This window comes from Hordeum vulgare, chromosome 3H (assembly GCF_904849725.1).
Source record: "Hordeum vulgare subsp. vulgare chromosome 3H, MorexV3_pseudomolecules_assembly, whole genome shotgun sequence".
NCBI classification, from domain to species: domain Eukaryota; kingdom Viridiplantae; phylum Streptophyta; class Magnoliopsida; order Poales; family Poaceae; genus Hordeum; species Hordeum vulgare.
In genome coordinates this window covers 77,415,894-77,423,485 of record NC_058520.1, presented here as the reverse complement: position 1 = coordinate 77,423,485, position 7,592 = coordinate 77,415,894, and positions in this window count along the sequence as shown.

Here is a 7,592-nt window from a genome sequence, read left to right as displayed (position 1 = left end):
TTTAGCACTTTGTTTCGATTACTAATAAAAACTTTCGCAATAAGTATATGAGTTCTTCTTGACTAATGTGAGTCCATGGTATAGATGCACTTTCACCTTCCACCATTGCTAGCCTCTCTAGTGCCGCGCAACTTTCGCCGGTGCACAAACCCACCATATACCTTCCTGAAAACAGCCACCATACCTACCTACTATGGCAATTTCATAGCCATTCCGAGATATATTGCCATGCAACTCCCACCGTTCCGTCTCATGACTTGTGCCGTCACTTTCATATTGCCATTGCATGATCGTAAGATAGCTAGCGAGATGTTTCAACGTCATAAGCTAAGCTAGATCGTTGCACATCCCGGTACATTGCCGGAGGCATTTCATATAGAGTCATCATTGCTCTAAGTATTGAGTTGCGAGTAAATAAAAGTGTGATGATCATCATTATTAGAGCATTGTCCCATGTGAGGAAATAAAAAAAGGCCAAACATGCCCACCAATTTTAAAAAATAAAATGAAAAGAGGCCAAAGATCCCAAACAAAAAAAAGAGAGAAAAAGAGAGAAGGGACAATGCTACTATATTTTTCCACACTTGTGCTTCAAGAAGCACCATGTTCTTCATGATAGAGAGTCTCTTGTTTTGACACTTCCATATACTAGTGGTAATTTTCATTATATAACTTGGCTTGTATATTGCAATGATGGGCTTCCTCAAAATTTCCCTAAGTCTTCGTGAGCAAGCGAGTTGGGTGCACACCCACTAGTTCTCCTTTTGAGCATTCACACACTTATAGCTCTAAGCGCATCTGTTGCATGGTAATCCCTACTCATTCACATTGATATCTATTGATGGGCATTTCCATAGCCCGTTGATACGCCGAGTCGATGTGACCATCTCCTCCTTTTTGCCTCACAACCTCCACCACACTCTATTCCACCTATAGTGCTATATCCACGGCTCACTCTCATGTATTGCGTGCGAGTTGAAAAAGGTTTGAGAAAGTAAGAGTGTGAAAACAATTACTTGGCCAATACCGGGGTTGTGCAAGATTTAATTCGTTGTGTGGGGATGATGGAGCATAGCCAGACTATACGATTTTGTAGGGATAACTTTCTTTGGCCTTGTTATTTCAAAAGTTCATGATTACTGTGCTAGTATGCTTGAAGTATTATTGTTTTCATGTCAATAGTAAACTATTGTTTTGAATCTTACAGACCTGAACATTCATGCCACAAGAAAGAAGTTACAAAGGACAAATATGTTAGGTAGCATTCCACATCAAAAATTCGGTCTTTATCACTTCCCTACTCGAGGACGAGCATGAGTTAAGCTTGGGGATGCTTGATACGTCTCCAACGTATCTATAATTTTTGATGGTTCCATGCTATTATCTTGTCACCTTTGGATGTTTTATATGCATGAATATGCTATTTTATATCTTTTTTGGGACTAAACTATTAACTCAGTGCCAAGTCCCAGTTTCGGTTTTTTCCATGTTTTTGACCCTTTTTCAGACAGAGTCCAAATGGAATAAAACTTTCACGATGATTTTTTTGGACCAAAAGAGACCCCCGAAGCTTTGGAAGAAGGACATAAGAGCCATGAGGGAGTCACAAGCCCATGAGGCGCGCCCCCCTAGGCCGCACCTACCAGGCTTGTGACCTCCTCGTGGGCCCAACCGACGTAATTCCACCGCCATAAATTCCTATAAATTCACAAACCCCCAAAAAGAAACCTAGATCGGGAGTTCCGCCGCCGCAAGCCTGTGTAGCCACCAAAAACCAATCTGGAGCCCGTTCCGGCACCCTGCCGGAGGGGGAATCCATCTCCGGTGGCCATCTTCATCATCCCAGCGATCTCCATGACGAGGAGGGAGTAGTTCTCCCTCGGGGCTGAGGGTATGTACAAGTAGATATGTGTTTGATCTCTCTCTCTCTCTCGTGTTCTTGAGATGTCTTGATCTCTATGTACCGCGGGCTTTGCTACTATAGTTGGATCTTATGATGTTCTTCCCCCTCTCCTTTCTTGTAATGAATTGAGTTCCCCTTTGAAGTTATCTTATCGTATTGAGTCTTTGAGAACACTTGATGTATGTCTTGCACGTGTCTATCTGTGGTGATCAACTTGCGGGTTTGTGACATTGGGAACCTATGCATATGAGTTGGCACACATTTGTATATTCATGTGAGTACTTGATGTATGTTTTGGTGATCAACTTGTGGGTTTCTTGACATTGGGAACCTATGCATATGGGTTGGCACACGTTTTGACTCTCCGGTAGAAACTTCGGGGCACTCTTTGAAGTTCTATATGTTGGTTGAATAGATGATTCTGATATTGTGTGATGCATATCATATAATCATGCCCACGGATACTTGAGGTGACAATGGAGTATCTAGGTGACATTAGGGTCTTGGTTGATATGTATCTTAAGGTGTTATTCTAGTACGAACTCGATGATGGATCGAACGGAAAGAATAGCTTCGTGTTATTTTACTACGGACTCTTGAATAGATTGATCAGAAAGAATAACTTTGTGGTGGTTTCGTACCCGACAATAATCTCTTCGTTTGTTCTCCGCTATTAGTGACTTTGGGGTGACTCTCTGTTGCATGTTGAGGGCTAGTTATATGATCCAATTATGTTATCATTGTTGAGAGAACTTCACTAGTGAATGTATGAACCCTAGGTTTGTTTCCACGCATTGCAATACCGTTCGTGCTCAATTTTATTATTAGTTACCTTGCTGTTTTTGTAATTTCAGATTACAAAAACCTATATCCACCATCCATATTGCACTTGTATCACCATCTCTTCTCCGAACTAGTGCGCCTATACAATTTACCATTGTATTAGGTGTGTTGGGGACATAAGAGACTCTTTGTTATTTGGTTGTAGGGTTGCTTGAGAGGGACCATCTTCATCCTACGCCTCCCACGGATTGATAAACCTTAGGTCACCCACTTGAGGGAAAATTGCTACTGTCCTACAAACCTCTGCACTTGGAGGCCCAACAACGTCTACAAGGAGAAGGTTGCGTAGTGGACATCATAGGACTCCTCCCTCTTGGGCTCGGCCAAAGCTCCTACTTGGAGTAGGGGCCAAGCCAACCCTCCCTTTTGTTCCTCCTATATATAGTGGAGTTTTGATAGGCTTTTGGCACCCCAAGCCTAAGTGCAGCCCTCTTTCCCTCCACCACTTCGTGACATTTCGTAGCTAGTTTGGTACGGTATGGCAAAGCCATGTTGGAGTAGTCCCACCACCATCACCGCCACGTCGTCGTGCTGCCGGAGAATTCAGCTACCTCTTCGTTTCTCTTGCTAGATCAAGAAGGCGAAGATCGTCATCGAGCTGTACGTGTGCTGAACGCAGAGGTGCCGTCCGTTCAGTACTAGATCCGGACGGAGTTTGTGGGACACTTGCGATTCGGATTGCGAATACGTTTGACTACATTAACCACGTTTCTTAACGCTTCCCGCTTAGCGATCTACCTGGGTATGTGGATCCGATCTCCCCGCTCGTAGATGATCATCACCATGATAGGTCTTTCGTGTGCATAGGAATTATTTTATTTCCCATGCAATGTTCCCCAACAGTGGCATCATGAGCTAGGTTCATGCATAGATTATATCTCGAGTAGAACACAAAAGAGTTTGTGGGTATTGATGTTCAATTTAATGCCCTCCTTAGTATTTTCTTGATTCAGCGGTATTGTTGGATTCAAGCGGCCCAGACCAACATTACTCGTACGCTTACATGCAACCTTTTCCATATAGATGACTGGCAGGTGTCTGTTTCTTTAACTTTAGTTGAATCGGATTTAACCGAGGTGGTCCCTGGAGAAGGTTGAATAGCAATTTGCATATCACTGTTGTGGCTTTGTGTAAGTAAGATGCGATCATACTAGATACCCATAGCAGCCACGTAAAAATTGCAACAAAAAATTAGAGGCCGCCTAACTTGTTTTTGCAGGGTATGCATGTGATGTGATATGGCCAAAGACATGATATGATATATTGGATGTATGAGATCATCATGTTGTAATAGTTAAATATCGACTTGCACGTCGATCCTACGGCAACCGACAAGATCCATAGGGTTGTCTTTAATTATTTTGCGCTTGGTGATGCTTTGCTTTATCTCTAGTAGTAGCTTTAGTCGTAACAACAAAGTTAGCGCGACAAGCGCGATGGCAGAATGATGATGGAGATCATGGTGTGGCGCGAGTGACGATGGAGATTATGCCGGTGCTTTGGTGATGGACATCAAGAAGCACAAGTTCATGGCCATATCATGTCACTTATGATTTGCACGTGATGTTAATCCTTTTATGCACCTTATTTTGCTTAGGACGACGGTAGCATTATAAGGTGACCCCTCACTAATATTTCAAGATAAAATTGTGTTCTCCCCGACTGTGCACTGATACGTCTCAAACGTATCTATAATTTTTTATGGTTTCATGTTGTTATCTTGTCAACTTTGGATGTTTTATATACCTTTTATATCTTTTTTGGGACTAACTTATTAATTCAGTGCCAAGTGCCAGTTCCTGTTTTTTCTGTGTTTTGACTCTTTTTAGATCTGATTTTGGAACGGAGTCCAACGGAATAAAATCCCTGAAATGAATTTTTTCAGAACAGAAGAAGATCGGGGGACTTGAGGGCCAAGGCACGAGGCCCACAAGGAGCCCACAAGCCCTATAGCCGCAGCCAGAGGGGCGCGGCTACCAGGCTTGTGGCCTCCCTGGAGATCCCCTGCCCTAGCTCTTTGGCCTATATATTCCCTAAAATCCCAGAAAAAATAAGGGCGTCCATGAAACCACTTTTCCGCCGCCGCAAGCTTCCATTTCCGGGAAATGTCATCTGGAGGCCCTTCCCGGTGCCCTGCCGGAAGGGACTTTGGAGCTGGAGGGCTTCTACATCAACATCATTGCCTCTCCAATGACTCGTGAGTAGTCTACTTCAGACCTACGGGTCCGTAGTTAGTAGCTAGATGGCTTCTTCTCTCTCTTGGATCTTCAATACAAAGTTCTCCATGATCTTCATGGAGATCTATCCAATGTAATCCTCTTTGGTGGTGTGTTTGTCGAGATCCAATGAATTGTGGATTTGTGATCAGATTATCTATGATTTATATTTGAGTCTTTGCTGATTTCTTATATGCATGATTTGATATCCTTGTAAGTCTCTCCGAGTCTTTTGTTTTGTTTGGCCAACTAGATCTATGATTCTTGCAATGGGAGAAGTGCTTGGTTTTGGGTTCATACCGTGCGGTGACCTTTCCAAGTGACACAAGGGGCAGCAAGGCACGCATCGTGTTGTTGCCATCAAGGGTAACAAGATGGGCTTTCATCATAGATTTGAGATTGTCCATCTAGATCATGTCATCTTGCTTAAGGCGTTACTCTGTTCTTATGAACTCAATACACTAGATGCATGCTGGATAGCGGTCGACGTGTGGAGTAATAGTAGTAGATGCAGAAAGTATCGGTCTACTTGTTTTGGACGTGATGCCTATATGTATGATCATTGCCATAGATAACGTCATGACGTTGCGCGGTTCTATCAATTGCTCGACAGTAATTCGTTCACCCACCATCTACTTGCTTTCATGAGAGAAGCCACTAGTGAACACTACGGCCCCCGGTTCTACTCACAATTATCATCTCCGCTTTTACTTTTACTTTGCTTTGTTTACTTTTTTGCTTTCAGTTCTCACTTTGCAAACAATCTATAAGGGATTGACAACCCCTTCATAGCGTTGGGTGCAAGCTCTTTGTGTTTGTGCAGGTACTTGTGACTTGACGCGATCCTCCTACTGGATTGATACCTTGGTTCTCAAACTGAGGGAAATACTTACCGCCGCTGTGCTACATCACCCTTTCCTCTTCAAGGGAACACCAACGCAAGACTCCAAGGCCGCGGGGGAATCCTTTGCATATTTGCCAAGGAAATCCCTATAGGCGTAGCTAGCAGCAGAAGGATTTCTAGCACCGTTGTCGGGGAGAGATGAAGTCAAGATCTATCCAAGTAAGTGTCACAAACTCATCTCTTGCATTTACCTTTTTTGCCAGTTGCCTCTCGTTTTCCTCTCCCCCACTTCACATTTGCCGATTTCATTTGCCTTTCTCCTTTGCCGTTTTCATTTGCCTTTTGCCATTTTCCTTTGCCAGTTTTCTTGCTTGCTTGTGTTCTTGCTTGTTTGTTGAAGTCATCATGGCTGAAAACACCAAACTTTGCGACTTCTCGAATACTAATAAAAATGATTTTATTAGTATTCCGATTGCTCCCGCCACTAGTGCGGAATCATATGAAATCAACGCTGTCTTGCTGAACCTTGTTATGAAAGAGCAATTTTCTGGCCTTCCTAGTGAAGTTGCCGCATCCCATCTCAATACTTTCATTGAACTTTGCGATATGCAAAAGAAGAAAGATGTGGATAATGATGTTGTTAAATTGAAGCTTTTTCCGTTCTCTTTGCGAGGTCGTGCAAAAACTTGGTTTTCTTCTTTGCCTAAAAATAGCATTGATTCTTGGAATAAGTGCAAAGATGCTTACATATCCAAGTATTTTCCGCCGGCTAAGATTATCTCTCTCCATAACGATATCATGAATTTCAAGCAACTTGATCATGAACACGTTGCACAATCTTGGGAGAGGATGAAGTTAATGATTAGAAATTGTCCTGCTCATGGCTTGAGTTTGTGGATGATTATACAAATCTTTTACGCTGGTTTGAATTTGGCTTCTAGAAATATCTTGGACTCCGCCCCAGGTGGAACGTTCATGGAAATCACGTGAGGAGAAGCTAAAAAACTCCTAGACAATATCATGACCACCTACTCTAAGTGGCACACTGAAAGGTCACCTGCTAGCAAAAAGGTACACGCTATAGAAGAAATTAACTCGCTTAGTGCTAAGATGGACGAGTTGATGAATTTGGTTGCTAGTGAAATGCTCCTTTAGATCCTAATGACATGCCACTATCTTCCTTGATTGAGAGTAGCAACGCTAGTTTGGACGTTAATTTTGTTGGTAGGAACAATTTTGGCAACAACAATGCTTTTAGAGGAAACTATGTTCCTAGGCCTTTTCCTAGTAACTCCTCTAACAACTATGGCAATTCCTACAACAACACTTATGGAAATCATAACAAATTACCCTCTGATTTAGAGAGTAATATCAAAGAGTTCATCCAAAAGATTTTCAATGCGTCCATAGAGGAAAAACAACTAAAAATAGACGATTTGGCTAAGAGCGTTGATAGGATGTCTTGTGATATTGATGCTTTGAAACTTAGATATGCTCCTCCCAAGGTCAACTTGGAGGAAACTTTAAAAGCTATGCGTGTCTCCATGAATGAGAGCAAAGAAAGAACCACCCAAATCCGCACTAGGCATGAATGGTTTAAAAGGGTGCATTCTAGTGATGCAAACCACTGTTGGGGAACGTCGCATGGGAAACAAAAAATTTCCTACGCGCACGAAGACCTATCATGGTGATGTCCATCTACAAGAGGGGATTTCCGATCTACGTACCCTTGTAGATCGCACAGCAGAAGCGTTAATAAACGCGGTTGATGTAGTGGAACGTCCTC